The sequence below is a fragment of the Nicotiana sylvestris genome, chromosome 3 (genome assembly GCF_000393655.2).
Source record: "Nicotiana sylvestris chromosome 3, ASM39365v2, whole genome shotgun sequence".
NCBI classification, from domain to species: domain Eukaryota; kingdom Viridiplantae; phylum Streptophyta; class Magnoliopsida; order Solanales; family Solanaceae; genus Nicotiana; species Nicotiana sylvestris.
The window spans coordinates 212,106,267-212,123,220 of NC_091059.1; positions in this window are offsets into that span (position 1 = coordinate 212,106,267).

Here is a 16,954-nt window from a genome sequence, read left to right on the forward strand (position 1 = left end):
GAAATGAAAACATAAATGCATACCCGCATTATACTGGTGGGTGACCTAGAACTTAAATGTATTCCCGCATTATACTGGTGGGCGACCTAGAACTGAAATGTATTCCCGCATTCTACTGGTGGGCGACCTAGAACTGAAATGTATTCCCGCATTTTACTGGTGGGCGACCTAGAACAGAAAGTATTCCCGCATTTTACTGGTGGGCGACCTAGAACTGAAATGTATTCCCGCATTTTACTGGTGGGCGACCTAGAACTGAAAGTAAAAGGACAGAAATGTATGCCTCTATTATATGGGCGGGCTCCCAACTTCAATGCTAACTTAGGAGGAAATGCGTCTCCTATGGGTAAACTAAACTTAGGAGGAAATGCGTCTCCTATCGGTAAAAGTAAATTTAGGAGGAAATACGTCTCCTATGGGTAAACTAAACTTAGGAAGTGCATCTCCTATTGGTAGAACTAGACTTAGGAAGTGCGTCTCCTATTGGCAAAGGCGTGGAATGTATTCCCTTGTTATACAGGTGGGCACCTAAAATATGCAATGGACAGACAAGAAAAGTATTCCTTTCGTTATTCAGGTGGGCGCCTGGCTTCAACAACAACTTTGAAAATAAAATCCTATTCGAGGGCGGATGAACCCAAAATATCCTATTCGAGGGCGGATGAACCCAAAATATCCTATTCGAGGGCGGATGAACCCAAAATATCCTATTCGAGGGCGGATGAACCCAAAATATCCTGTTCGAGGGCGAATGAACCCAAAATATCCTGTTCGAGGGCGGATGAACCCAAAATATCCTGTTCGAGGGCGGATGAACCCAAAATATCCTATTCGAGGGCGGATGAACCCAAAATATCCTGTTCGAGGGCGGATGAACCCAAAATATCCTGTTCGAGGGCGGATGAACCCAAAATATCCTTATGACTTGAAAATGTCTTACCTCGAATACTTGCTGGGGATAACACTGTTGGGGAATTATTTACTTACCTGTTGGGGGGTAAAATGTTATCAGTTGGGGATAACGCTGTCGAGGATAACACTGTTGGGGGATTCTGATTCTTTCAGAACTAGTGCTTCACTGAGCTCAAGTTTCATCCCTTTGCTGGGGAACAACTTCCTCCATAGAACTTATTATGTTGGGGGCAACACTGGTTCTAAGACCACTTCCCTTGAGACTGGCGTTATCTTTATTCTTTCCCGCATGGGTACCTGACTTCCAGAAAATTTTCTAAGCAGAAGGAAAATTTTCTGCCCCAGTTTGATAATATCCCTTGCGGCATGCATTTCTGGCATCAATGCCATTTCCTTTACCTGTTTCAAATTAAACAAAATTTGTTAGTTTAAAACATAGTGGTTGGTTGTGATACCCCTACTGGGATGGCTTTTCCCTTTCTCCTTCCTTGCTCTGCGTTCCACAGCTTGTTGGGGATGATATTATGTGCTGGGGATAGTCCCTTCCTACTGGGGATATCCGTCTTCTTTTGTGACATAGCTCGGAAGCTGGCATTTCCCCGACCTTTTAGTCCTAGTATGAATTTCCCAAATCATGCTCATTGCTCTCCTTGATTTGCCCACGGGCTTTGGCCTTGAGGTTTATAACTTTGGTTTTGGCAAGGATATCCCTTTTGACACTCGTCAATCCTTTTGTCTATTCCCTTTTGCTGGGGATATTTTCTTGACACTGGCCTCGCGCTTGTTCCTCGCTGACTACACCATTTGGATGCACTAGTCAGATCTCATTTTGTATAATTGGGAAGCTGATGACATATTTTGAAGTCAATTCACACTTATTATGACCAGACAGACTCTATTGGGGAGTTTTTCTATGAAAGGAGAAAGACAAAAGAAACAAAATAAAAGACAAAGGAAACGATGACTCTTTTACAAAAGAAACTATAAATAAAAACCTATCAAACGAAAACACCGACTCTAATGGTCATGACATGCACATGTGGCCTATCCTTTGTTGTCAATCATCTTTCAAGACCTTCAATTGGCAATTCCCCATATGGTTCCTAATCTTATTCGACTTGTAGTGCCCGAAGGGTTTTCACTATCAAGCCTCTCTCATTTTGGTTTTTCTCTCAGCTTTCATCGCCTTATGGTGTCCGTGAAGATTTTCACCGATAAGACTCTCTCATTTGTATCACTTTTCCGCTGGGGATTTGGAGTGTTTCCGGTATGACTCTCTCTGCTGGAGATTAGAGTCCTTTCTGTTGTGGAACAGAGTGTTATGTTCGCCGGTAAGACTCTCATTTGTCTGACTTGGCATCTTTTGCAGACTGATCAGAAGGTCTTTCTTTGGACCGTAATGTGGTTTTTTTTGGATAAGCTTAGAAAGAAAGGGTATTAAAGGCTCAAACAAAATAAATTGGAGGTTTAAAATTACAACATTCGGAACCAATTTTGCTTACCACAAGCGCAACCCTTGCCCCAGTTTCTTGCTTGGGGATTATTTATTAATTTTTTTTTAATTTATTACACCATGCATACCATGCACATTATGCACACTATGCACCATATGACCGAGCTGTGAAGCGCCTACGTATCCTCTTTGAGGAATCAGGTCAAACGTAGTTCCCAATTCCTCTTTTTTCATTTGACTTTATTTTTTTTTTTTTTTTTTTGGTTACCATTTTTCTTTTCTTTTCTTTTTCGTTTTGTTGTTTTTTTTTTTTTTTTTTCATGTTTTCATGCCATGCTCGCGTTTTCTAGTCGTTTTTACTGATTCCGAATGAGGGGTATGAAAGAAAAATAAGTAAGGCTCAAAAAGGGGTAACGAAGGATAAAGTGTTTAGGTAGCAGAACAAAATGCCTTCGTCATTCCAGTCTTCAAAACATGCCAAATGCAAACAACACAACAAACAATAGATTTATAGTCTCTTCCGACGGTGCTGGGCTTGACAATTATGTTAAACATATGTTTGTTCATTTGTCACTTCTAAAGCACCGTTGGGCGACACTCTCATTCTCTTTTATTATGAACGACCCTCATGCCAATTTAGGCGAATCTTTATTTAACGGTTTTCTTTGTGTTTGCCCCAGTTCCACATGACTCGGGCTCCAAATAATCTCAAACCGTTCTTATTTCCTTTAAATGCTTTGATCACCTTCTCAGGGTTTTATGATTAACTTTTAAGACTAGGCCCAAACTGGGTGCGCATGTCATGTCCCTAGAATCGGCATTGAACAAAAATGATAAAAGGACTAAACAAAAAGATGACTGGAAATAATAAAAGACCGGATTTTGTATTAGACTACCGGTGAAATGGTTTAAATAACAAAACAAACAAAACAATTCCAGAACAAAATCCTAAAACAAACTGGACAAGACAACATCCGACTTATAACCCTAATAATCCGAACAACAGAAATGACAACAAAATGAGCCACCACAAGCTTCTCTCTTGCTGACCAAGGAACGAAACGTCCTCCCACTTTATCAAAATTGGCATTTTAGCCACTGAGCTTTGCATCAATACTGCCGAGACCATTACCAGCTTCAATCTCATCAACCTCCGTCGGCAAGTTCTCGAGGGGGTTCGAGTGCTCCATGTCACTGTTATTAATCACAACCCGCCCTTCTCGGATCATTTTCTCTACTTCCCTTCTCCAACTATGACAGCTCTCAATGTTGTGCCCTATGACATTGGAGTGGTAGGCGCATCGCGCTGCCGGATCAAAGCTCCTTGCAAGTGGATTTGGAGTACATGCGGGGAGTGGTTCAATCGAGCCAGCATGCCTTAGCCTTTCAAACAGACTGGCATAAGATACCCCGATAGGGGTGAGAGCCTTTTCTCGTTTCAGCAACCTCTTCATTCTTGCATGTTGACAGGGCCGGAAACCTGATCCAGATGGCTTTTGGTAGGCTTGTATGGGTGGGTAAGCATTTCGTGGAGTCGGGTACCTGGGAAGTGAGGTATGGCTTTTGAGGTCACGGGGAAAGAAGTGGTGTTGGGGAGCGGAGAAACATTGAAGAGTGATGGAGCTACTCGGATAGCTGGGAAAGCTGCCATAAATGGGTTGGGATGGAGAGTATGGAGAATCTTCCATTATGGTGTTGGGTGCTTGGGAAATGACCGAGTTCAAGAGGCTTGGAGGTGGAGGGGGTGGTGCTTTTCCCGTTATCCATGCCTGATACATGTCTGCCACATGCTGTCTCAGCATTTTCACTTCTTCTACCAACCTGTTGTTCTGTTCGACCAATTGTTGTCGGTCATCAGTACCGATCCACTCGGTTCTGCGGTTCTGAGCCATTGTCCTTTGATTTTGCTTTGCAGGGAGGAGTTACCACAACCAACCACTTTCTATATATGGACACATCAAAGGGAAGCCATAACGTTAGTGTTAGGGCATTGGACAGACAATCATGTATCAGAGATACAATGTACCTAAGCAGTTAGACAATTGTGCCCCCTGAAAATCTTCCACACTCTCTTTTATTTATTTATTATTATATTTTTTTATATTTTTTTTTATTTTGGTGGTGGTCGAATCTTATGGAGATTGCCTACGTATCATGACCCCGCATGAATCAGACCGAGCGTAGTTCGGACCCAATAAAAGATAAACAATGCTAAACATTTTTTTTTCAATTTTCATGTTAAAACAAACTGAGTTTCAAAGGTTTGAAGATGACCTACAAGCTGGAAAATCAAACAACCCACATATTCTAATTAAAAGATTTACAAACGGCCAATTTCTTTCCCCGTTTGACAAATGCAACCAAACGGTTATTTTTGCAAATGTGGCCCCTCCAACTTTCACATGAATTTGAGGCCGGGGAGGATTATTTTAGGACACTTTACACACTTGTCCATTCTTTTACGAAAATAACCTTTCGACAACTGACAGATACTCTAAGGTTATTTCGGCAAGAACGGTTTAAGACGCGGCCGAAGTTGGCTCGGGTTATTTTGACGAAAAAAAAATCCAAACGGTATTCACCTGACCGCTGACTCTTTTTTTTTCTTTTCAAATTATACTAAAAACCTGATGTTGCAAACATGGCCCTTCAGCGCCTCGGGGACGAAGATTTATAGGGCTGTGTGGGTCAACTAGACCAAAATCCTAAACAGGACCCAAAAAAAGTGGCTGTTTATGCAAAGTCAGCCTTCCGGCGTCCCTCTCGGGAACATTCGGCTATTTTTGATAAAACAGCATCACCCGACTTATTTATGACTCCTTTTATCATTTTTCGAATTAGAAAAGTCAATATTGCAAACACGGACTTTCAACGCCTCGGGGACGAAGATTTTTAAGGCTGTGTGGGCCAACTGGTCAAAATCTTAAAAATGACCCAAAGGTGGCTGTTTATGCAAAGTCAGCCTCCCGGCGTCCCTTTCGGGAACATTCGGCTATGTCTTCATAAAACAGCGTCACCCGACTTCTCTATGACAAAATTAAAATTTTGACATGTTTTTTTTTTGGCTATTTTAGCAAAAGGGAAGGTTGGACACCACTAGACTTATTTATGACAAAATAAAAAATTTTGACACGTTTTTTATTTATTTTTTGGTTTTTGACTATTTTAGCAAAAAGGGGGTTGGACCCGATGAGGGTTGCCTACGTATCTCACATCCGGTGAGAATCAAACCCGCGTAGTTCGGGCCTCGCGAATAAGTAAATGAACTAATATATTTTTTTTTAATTGGAACTGTGAAAGAACTGCTTCAAAAGAAGAAAGGAAGTATATATATATATTTTTTTTGATTGATTTCTTTTTGAAAGAAAGACTTGTAAAAATTCTTTTTCTTTTGATTTGAACTTTGAGAATTTCAAAAGTAAAAGGAAGTTTTTTTTTTTTTTTTTTTTGAATTTCCATTTGTTTTTTTTTCTTATTCTAAAGAAAAAAAAATATTTTTGGAATTTTACTTTTGATAAAAGAAATGCTTCTAAAAAATATTTTTTGAATTTTGAATTTTCTTTTCAATTTTGAAAGAAGTATCAAAATATTTTCGGATTTTTTTTTTTTAAAAAAAACATTTTTATTATTTTTGTTTTATCAACAATGGAAAATAAAGATATTTATATTATTTTTGCAAGACATATCTTTTTTGGAATTTTACTTTGAATTTTCTTGGCAAGACAAATACTCTTTGCAACAAATAAAGATATATATATTTTTTGGAAAGAAAAAAAACTTTTCGGATTTATATATATATATATATATTTGCAACAAATAATGAAAGACTTTTTTTTTATTTTTTTATTTTTTTATTTTTGCATTTTCATAAGCAAATAAATAATATAAAAAAAATTATTTTAAAAATAAGACTCTTTTTCATTTTCATTTTCATGGCAAGACAAACTATATATTTTTTCTATTTTTATTTTTGAAAAATAAAACACAACAACGACTCTTTTTTTTCTTAGCTTTTAATAAAACAAACTAATAAGACATTTTTTTTATTTTCTCAAAATTTCGGCAGAGTTTTGACAGTATTTGGGCATTTATTTTCTTTTCAAAATAAACAATCAATTCCCTAACCGCTATTTCTTTTTTTTTCAATTTCAAAATATTATTCTTGATATTTACAAGTCAGTCAACACACAAGTCCGAATCAAATTAATGCGCAAGTAGTAACAAGTAAGATGCATCAAGATGGTCATTTTCATTTTTGGTGCACCTGTCCTAGACAGACTCAACCCCTTTGTTGAGCCTCCAAAGTCAGATGCACGTGATGCAAACAAACGTTCCTACTAGGGATCCGGCATGTGGCTTTGTTATACTAGGTTCAGAACCTGGGTGTTTGTTTTAGACCTGGCTTACCCGAGCGGACAGCTCGAGCCGAGGGGGGTAGCGTACCGGGAATACAGAAGCTTCACCGGCTTAGCAACTTGTCCGAACCTCGTTCTAAATTGGGATTTGACACTATACAGAAAAGAAGTCGTACGAAGTACACCCTTCTTCATGATTTAGAAGACTGAGAGAGGAGATGGGTTTCGGCACAGTTTATACACAGTTCACGTAATATCAAAGCGGTAAAAGCAACATTTAGCACATTAGGCTTAATCATGTAAAAATCAGATAAAACCAAATATAACAATTTATATGAGCTCGAATTTCTAACCCTGAACCACTGGTTCTGGGTTAAGTCCCCAGCAGAGTCGCCAGAGCTGTCACACCTCCTTTTTCCGCCCCCGCGAGGGTACAAGGAGTTTTTTCCAATTAAAGGACAGTCGAAACGGGATTTGTTTATTTATTTCAGAGTCGCCACTTGGGAGATTTAGGGTGTCCCAAGTCACCAGTTTAATCCCGAATCGAGGAAAAGAATGACTCCATATTACAGTCCGCGAACCAGAAATCCGGATAAGGAATTCTGTTAACCCGGGAGAAGGTGTTAGGCATTCCCGAGTTCCGTGGTTCTAGCACGGTCGCTCAACTGTTATATTTGGCTTGATTATCTGATTTTATACAAATATGGACTCATGTGCAAGTTTTATCTTTTTACCGCTTTCATTATTATATTTTTTAAAGAATGTGAACATCGTTAAAAAAAACATGTCTTTGGATTGGGTCACATAAAATGCATCCACGATCCGGAACGTATTTTTATTCAATGTTTTGGGATTTGGATTTGGGTCGCATAAATACATACCCGTGTTTAAGAATGTATTATTATTATATCGCGCCTAAAGCAATTAGCGATTTATTACTTTGGGGTAGGGCCGTGAAATTTGCTAAAACGACTCCTCCTTAATTCTAAGCAATTAAATGTACATTTATTGAGGGCCCCGCAATCTATACATTTTATTAAGCGAGGCTCATCTCATTTATTTTCCTAAATGAATAAATCTTAAAGCGACTACATTTTGCTATTTAAAATTAGTCTCTAAAATGAATAAAGAAAATCCTAATTAATTAGATTTTTTATTATTATTATTTAAGAAAACATGACACGCTAATTGCTTGATTCATACAAATATTGATGAAAAAGGGATTTTATTTTTAATTTCGAAAATTATAAATTAAATAAAAATTCAACAACTAATATTCAAAATAAACAAATATAGCTAGATTAAAACTTAGCATTGTTATTTTTTTTAAAAAAAATATTATTGAGATTAATTATTCACAATCATTTGAAACTAAATTTAACCAAAATTACTAAAGCTTATTAGAAAGTTTATTAGACTTAAACGTTCTTCTAATCTTGCTTAAGCTCAAGTCATGCCTTAATGCCTAATTTACGATGTTTAATTTAAATTCGTGTCTTAGCTAAATTTAGCTACTTGTTCATGATCAACCTATAATCTTGAAGCCTTCATAACTAGTGAATTAACCTATTTTGCCGAACTGATTTATTACAGAATAACTTATGATATTATTTTCTTATTCCAGTTATTATTTAGTAATTCATGAAATAGCTTAAATACAGTCAACAAAAGGAACAAATAAATAAAAAACGAAATTAAAACTTCAAATTTTCATTCTTCATATGTATTCACGCTTCATATTTCGGATTACAATAAACAGCTTTTCAGTTGTGTACCTGATATTGGAAGCAAAAGAAAATGAATATGAGAATCAGCAACAGCAGTAAAATCAGTACAACACAGCAACAATAGCCCAGCAACAATAACAACCCAGTAACAGACCGGTGGAGTAGTAATCCAAAAAAAACAAAAGCTTCAGCTTTTATGAAACAACAATCAATTCTGATTTCAAACAACAAAAGAAAACAGAATTTTTTTTTAGTTTTTTTTTATTTGAAAACTTAAATATTTTTCGGAATTTTCTATCTCTTAAATGTTCAGCCCTTTTCTCTCTCTTATTTTCAGATTTGTTTCTCTCTCCCGTTTTTTTTTTTTTTTGTCCGTGTATTTATTTCTTCTTATGTTCAAGACTTCACATATATATATCCCATCCCATAAATCAATTCAAATCAATCCCTTTCTCTACCAAACCCATTATCTTCCCACTCATCCCCATTACATTAAATAAATATATCACACCACCCCATTATATTTTGTCCCCCATGCTTTATTTAAAATAATGCAAGATTCCCCTTTAATTTAAATCTTGTCCCCCCTTTATATTAAATAATCATATCACAACCCACCCCATTTCATTTTGTCCCCCATGCTTCAAATAAACAATTTCAAAATGTACAATTCCTAAACTACCCCTTCCAACCTTACTGAAATTACCAAACTACCCCTGATCGTATTACAAATTTACCAAACTACCCATCAGCTATAACACATCATTTAATCAAACATAACCAAAATATAGTCAATATGATCAATTTCTAACAATGTTCAAACAACAATATGAACATGGATGAACATCATAACAACAATATCACATGAACATGATTTTAACAACATTTCAACAACAAATCATATGAACATAAATTGAACAACCAAGAACAACCAAAATTTGATTGAACAATATTTTTGGCAACAACAAACCTATTTTTCGGATTTAAACAACAACAACAAACAAAGTATGAAGATTTCTAAATTCAATCATATTGAACTTAAAATCAACTCTAACAACACTACAACAAACAATTCTTATATTAAACTTTAAACAAGATTATGAGAACAATTCAAGCAATAATCATAAATGGTAAACAAGAAATCAAACTATCCAAAAATTCGGATTCAAGATCCTTCAAACAAAGTATGAACATGAATGAATCTATTTTAAGACAACAAACATGACGGATTAAACGATTAAAACAATATATTCCTTTAATACAACTAAATTCTTTAAACAAATAACAAGATCGACGAAGAAACAATTATGAACTTAAACTTGAACTTAACAATATTAACAATTTCTAACAATACATAAACACATGAAACAAATTGAAGAAATAGTTAATTAAATTTCAATTTGAATCTAACAAACATCAAACTAACAAATATTCATTTAAACAATAATACAAACATGAAATGAATATGAAAACAACTAATTAAACTTCTATTTAAAAATCTGAAAATTAATTTAACAAATAACACATGAACATGAACTAAAAATTAATTCAAACGATAAACAAAACAAACATTGAATCATTTATCGATTTTGAATCCGAAAAACAACGAACAACAAAAAAAATATGGACGAAATTTGAAAACATAAACCAACTAACCGATTCGAAACAACGACGAATAAACGAAGAAGATGGAGAGGAAGGAGCAGCAGTCCGCAGCTGGCCATGGCAGCATCAAAGCTTGCTCGTCCATGGCGGAAACGTGAGCAGCAACAGTTGGGGTGCGTTTGGGAGGGTTTTCGCGAAGAATATGAAGTGACGATGCAGCCACAGCTGAGTGAACAGTAGAAGCCATGGCTAGACGCGAGAAGGAAGGCAGCAGCGATGGAATAGCAGCAACACAGTAACAAAAACGTGAACAGCAGTGCTGGTCATGGCGAAGAGGCAGCAGCGCACGTCGAGCAGCAGAAATGGTTGCGTCAATGGCGGACACGGGCAGCAGCTGCGACGAAGAAGCAGCAACGTGGTCTTCTTGGTTGACGACAAAACAGTGGCGACGGAGTGGCTTCGAACCAACTGCTCGACGTGCAGCAGCAGCAGAAGAAGCAGACGATGCAACAGAAACGACAATGGAGGAATCGAACATGGATGGTCGTTCATGTTGGTGAAGCCGCGGATTGTGTGTGTGCTACGTCGTCGTGGTTGTGTGTGAGTGTGTGTTGTCGACGTGGTTGTGTGTGTGGTGTGGGGAGGAACAGCCATGGCTGCTTGAGGTTGGGGGTTGGAGGTTGGAGAAGATGAAGCAAAGGGAGGGGAGGGGCGGATGTGTTTCTTAGGTTTTTTAGGGTTTTTGGTTTTTTCTTTTGTTTTGTTTTGTAAAAAATGAAAAATGAAAATGAAGAGGGGGAGTTGGGTTATGGACTGGGTCGACCCAGTTCGCAATGGACTGGGTCGTAGGGAAGATTGGGCCATTTTTTGGGCCTATGTCTTGAAATTGAAGAAGAGGCCTAATTCCGACTTTCTTTATATTTTCGCTCTCTTTTCTTCTTTTATTTTTTCTAAAACTAAATTATAAAAATACTTAAACTATTATTAAGAACTAAATTAAGTTATAAAAGCGCAAATTAACTCCCAATAACAATTAACGCACAATTAAGTATTAATTAAGCATAAAATTGTATATTTGGACATTAAATGCTAAAAATGCAAACGATGCCTATTTTTGTAATTTTTAATTTTTGTAAAACAATTTTAATTACTAACAATTGTAGAATTAAATACTACATGCAAAATGCGACATATTTTTGTATTTTTTATTAATTTAGCGAATAAACACGCACAGACAAATACAAATAATTCTTCAAAATATCACAAAATATCACAAAATTATACACCAAAGAAAAAATCATTTTATTTTTTGAATTTTTTGGGAGTAATTCTCATATAGGGCAAAAATCACGTGCTTACACGTTTAACCACCCGAAACTCACCCGAGGTTACCGGGACCTCAACCAAATATGCCAACATAACCCATAACATCATTCAAACTTGTTCCAACCTTTGAAACGCTCAAAACAACATCACAACACCAAATTCGCATCGGATTCAAGCCTAAGAATTTCAAGATCTTCTAAATTACGCTTTTGGTCAAAAACCCAACCAAACCACGTCCGAATGACATGAAATTTTGCACACACATCCCAAATGACACAACAGAACTACTGCAACTCTTGGAATTCCATTCTGGTTCCTATATCAAAATCTCACTTATCAACCGAAAAACGCCAAAAACTCAATTTCGCCAATTCAGGCCTAAATCTACTCGGGACCTCCAAAACACATTCCTATCACGCTCCTAAGTCCCAAATCACCTAACGGAGCTAACCAAATCATAAAAATTCTAATTTGAGATCATATACTAACAAGTCAAATCTTGGTCAAACCTTTCAAATTTCAAGCTTCAAACTGAGAACTGTTCTTCCAAATTCATTCTGATCACCCTGAAAACTAAAACCAACGATTTACATAAGTCATAATACACTACACGGAGTAAGTCATGATCGAGAACTGGCGAGCAAAGTGCAAAAGCTCAAAACGACCGGTTGGGACGTTACATGAAACAACCTCAACGCACAACTGAGAAAACAAGAAGCGTATAAGCTAATAATTAGAAAACTAATTGACAGAGAACAAAAATAACAAATTCAACATTCACCTAAGATGAACAGGTTAGATATCGAATAAAGAAACAAAGGTATTTAATGGTATATATGCGATCAGCAAAGAGCATAGTAGAAGCAAGGAGAAAAACATAACAAACAGTTAGAAATTGAAGCGGTCACCTCGTTCTTCCTAACTCAACTGATAAGGTTGGCCGTTGAAGTATTTTTTTCGCACACATAAACAATAGAGAAGACAGACACATGCATAAGAAATTTAACAGATATGGTAATTCATTGAAGAATTTTCTCAAACACCTAGAGAACTTTAATAGAAATGGTACTCATTCAAGAATTTTCTCAAATATTCCTTAAGACAAATACAGATAAAGATGAATCAAGAGATGGTAGAACGGATACCGACCATAAAATACGACTGACGGAAGAAAACACATTGTATTACAAACTTGAAAGCAAGAGCAGATGTTCTGGAGCGTTACTTCTGGAGATGGCGTTAGTTCTCCACGTTCGTTCGAGATTTAGCTGAGAAACCAGGGGTGGTTCCACATGTTAAAACTGGAACTACACGTGTTAAGCACTTAAGCTATATAAGCGATATACTGAATAGCTTTGAAATGACAGAATTATCCTCATATCAAATTTTATTTCCATGGAAGCACACATATTGACCTTGAGGTGCCTGCTATTCCCTCTTATTAGTAAGTGTAGTGAGGTTATGTCCAGGCTAAGCTCGGGCCCAATGGCTATCATGTTTAAATGTATATCTTGGTTTAATTGTTTCTGTCCATTCTTAATGGTAACTCCATATTTATACAATTTAGAAAATTTTTAAGTGTTTTCAAAAGCCGATAGTTGACTATATTCATCAAATAGTATGAGGCAACTTAAGTGATGGAATATATTTAGTCCTCTATATTTAGCTGATTTCTAAATTTATGTACTAAAATAATTTCATATATATACTTTTATTTGTGTCCGTGGGGCTTGTCGTTAATGTAAAGATATTTATCAAATAAAAATTATAATTAAATTAAGCTTACAATAAAATTGAAAGCATATCTCTTGAACTTGATATTTTGTTTTTACATAGGGCAGAAGTCATGTGTAATATACATTGAGAATCTTTTGAGCATGTCTTTTAACTTAGAGTGTGTCTATGACATGCATCTCTCTTAGATTGTTTTCAAACAATAACTTTATCTTTTTTCAATTGTGTATGATCAGAAAGTCGAGCTTGTGATAACTTTGGCAATTCAAAAATATCTTTTTAACATCCTCTTTGTACTGTTTTGCCAAACATAGTATATTTTTGTCGGGGGTATTATCACTTTTAGCCCCCGCCAGAAATTAATCGCCGAAAAAGTGTATACTTTTTGTATATAACATACAAAATGTATATATATACCAAAAATATATAAATTTTATATTTTTTTGACTATTATTTTTACAGCGGCTATACAATATTATTTTTTCTTTTTTGTCTATCCAATGTCTTGTAGTTTCTAGAGCGCCCATTGAGCTTCTTTTAAATCTATTTAATCGACCCCGTTCGTTATTTATTATCAAATTTTCTATTTCTTTAAACAATATAAAATATATACACATTCAAGTATAATAATTCAACTTTTATATTGCATATAACATTTTAATAAATGAATAACTTTTTTGTTTCCAAATTTACTTGTTGCTGCAAAGGTGAGCAATATAATGTTGAAGTTAAAAAATGGAAAATTGTGAAATATAAAGAACAATTATGTGTAACATATATACTATTATGAAGTAATTCTTTTGGCACTTTCACGAATATATCATTCAGCTCATCTTTTATCCTCACAGTAAGCATAATCTTTTTCTCATCTTAGTTTTTTTATTTTTTTGTAAATAAAGATTTTTATTATCAGAGAAATGTATGTATAGCACAAAAACCCCTAGATCTGTTCACAAGCCCATACCTATAGTAAAAGAAAACAAATTAATTTTTCTCGTCTTATTTAAAAAAATAATACTCGCATTCTTTACATTTTAGATGTGTCTCGACTTGATTGAAATTTTTTCAATATCACATCATTAAAAAACACTATATTCTTAATTAACATATTAATTTGATTATTTTACCTAATTTTATTTACATAAATATTAGTAGTACCTTTTTGTATAGAAAATGATCTCCCTTTTCCTTTATAAGATTTCGACACCAACCTGTATTCTAACAATGTAGGTTTTGTAGTAATTATTTTGTGCTTTTTTAACTCTATAGTGCTAAGATGAGTATTCTTATTTTATATTTTATCCCATCTAAAATGATATTCTTCTATCTATGTGATTTTTTTTTCTTTTTAGTTAGTTTAAAAAAGAATTTTTTTATATTCAATAATAATTTAACTTTAAAATGCTCATTGTACACTTAATAAGATGATTTATAACCAATACAAATATTTATGGCTCATTTAGAATATTATTATCAAAAGTCTTCCTTTTCTTCTTAAACTCTATGGCCATTGACCAGTCAAATATCATCACGAAAACTAAGACGGAAAAAGTACATAATACAAATACTAATTAAAATCGCAAACTAATTGAATTTTGCATTAGTTTATGCAGTGATATTTTTTTTCTTATACAGTCAAATAAAAGTGTTGTTACTTATACAAAAATTATTTTTTTAATCTTTCTAATAAAACTTTGTGCTATTTTTAGAGGAACTTTATTCTGAAAGATTTCTTCTAATCCTTCTAAACGGACGATCCCTTAAAAATACTGCTAAAAAGAATGGCATTCGAGTTGTGATGTTGCACTAATCATTTCAAGTGATTATTAGTAAAATTGTCAATGGTTTGAGGCAGCTGAAATAGTGATGTTGCACTGATTATTTCAAGTGGTTATTAGTAAATTTCTCAATGGTTTTGAGGCTGCTAAAATAATTTTTCTTTGCCCAAGTGTAGTCTTATTATTAAGACTTCTCAAAAAAAAATTGATTTGTTTTTCCATCCTTTAGAATTTTTACTCCAAAAAGATTACTATTTGGTCGGATGGATGTATCATAATGTACAATGATAAAGACTACTATTTGACAAAATAGCCTTCAAAAACATAACTAGTCGGGTGAGACGACAAATTAAGCGAGCCCACTAATTCAACAAGTTGTTCACACGTATTCATGGTACGTGCAACAAAGTGTGGCTGCTTTGTCCAGAAAGAAATATGTACACGCTCAAGGCAATCATGTACAAATTATTTAAAGCACATAATTCATAAAATACCGAAACTACCCTCCACTCTTTTAAGATAGCAGCTCAAGCACACGTGTTGACCCTTAGCTCCTCCAACTCTGTCTTATTAATAAGAGGAAAGTAACGCAAGTTTACTTTTCCAAATACGAAAATTTATTAATTACAGCATGTTTTATTAATGACCATATTGTTATAAAATAAAGATTGTAAAGTAAAGACAAGTATAGAAAGAAACTGATATATTATTCGAATTCAAACTGATGTACATAATGAACTGAAATCTCATCTATTTATAGAAGAAATGAAGCTGCTGTGTAAGCTGCTACTGTAAGCTGTTGTGTAAGCTGCTACTATACCAGATAGGGATAATCTTCTACTGAGAGCAATGTTTATCCATAACGGAGTACTGAATGGATAAGCTCATTATACCCGGTATGGATAATCTTCTACTTAGGGTAATGTTTATCCATAACCGGGTACCGAAGTGATAAGCTTCTTTAGGAAGCTTATTTCCAATAGAGTACTAAATAGATAAACATATTTACGGTGGAGTCCCATATGGATAAGCTTCTTCAGGAAGATTATTTACAACGGAGTACTAAATGAACATCCATAATATAATATATTTATAACACTCCCCTTTGGATGTTCATTAAAAGATAATGTGTCTCATTAAAACCTTACTAGGAAAAACCACGTGGGAAAAAATCCTAGTGAAGGAAAAAGAGTACACATATTTAGTAATATGCATTACTAGGTACCTCATTAAAAACCTTATAAGGAAAACCCCATGGGAAAAAACCTTAGTAAGGGAAAAAGAGTGCATCGCGTATTTTACTCCCCCTGATGAAAACCTTGTTTCAAATATTTGAGTCTCCGCATTCCAATCTTGTATACCATCTTCTCAAAAGTTGAAGTTGGCAAAGATTTAGTGAATAAATCTGCTGGATTATCACTTGAACGGATTTGTTGCACATCAATGTCACCACTTTTCTGAAGATCGTGTGTGTAGAATAATTTTGGTGAAATGTGCTTCGTTCTATCTCCTTTTATAAATCCTCCCTTCAATTGGGCTATGCATGCAACATTGTCTTCGTATAAAATTGTGGGTCTTTTCTCACATTTCAAACCACATTTTTCTCGAATAAAATGAATTATTGATCTCAACCATACGCATTCCCTACTTGCTTCATGAATAGCTATTATCTCAGCGTGATTTGAAGAAGTAGCAACAATAGATTGCTTTGTGGAGCGTCATGATATGATAGTACCTCCATATGTAAATACGTAGCCGGTTTGAGATCGAGCTTTATGGGGATCAGATAAATAACCTGCATCTGCATAACCAACAAGGTCTGCACTATCTTTGTTAGCATAAAACAAACCCATATCAAGAGTTCCCTTTAAATATCGCAATATATGCTTAATCCCGTTCCAATGTCTCCGTGTAGGAGAAGAACTATATCTTGCTAGTAAATTAACAGAAAATGCTATGTCAGGTCTTGTAGCATTAACAAGATACATTAGTGCACCAATTGCACTGAGATAGGGTACTTCGGGACCAAGGAGTTCCTCGTCCTCTTCTGGAGGTCGGAATAAA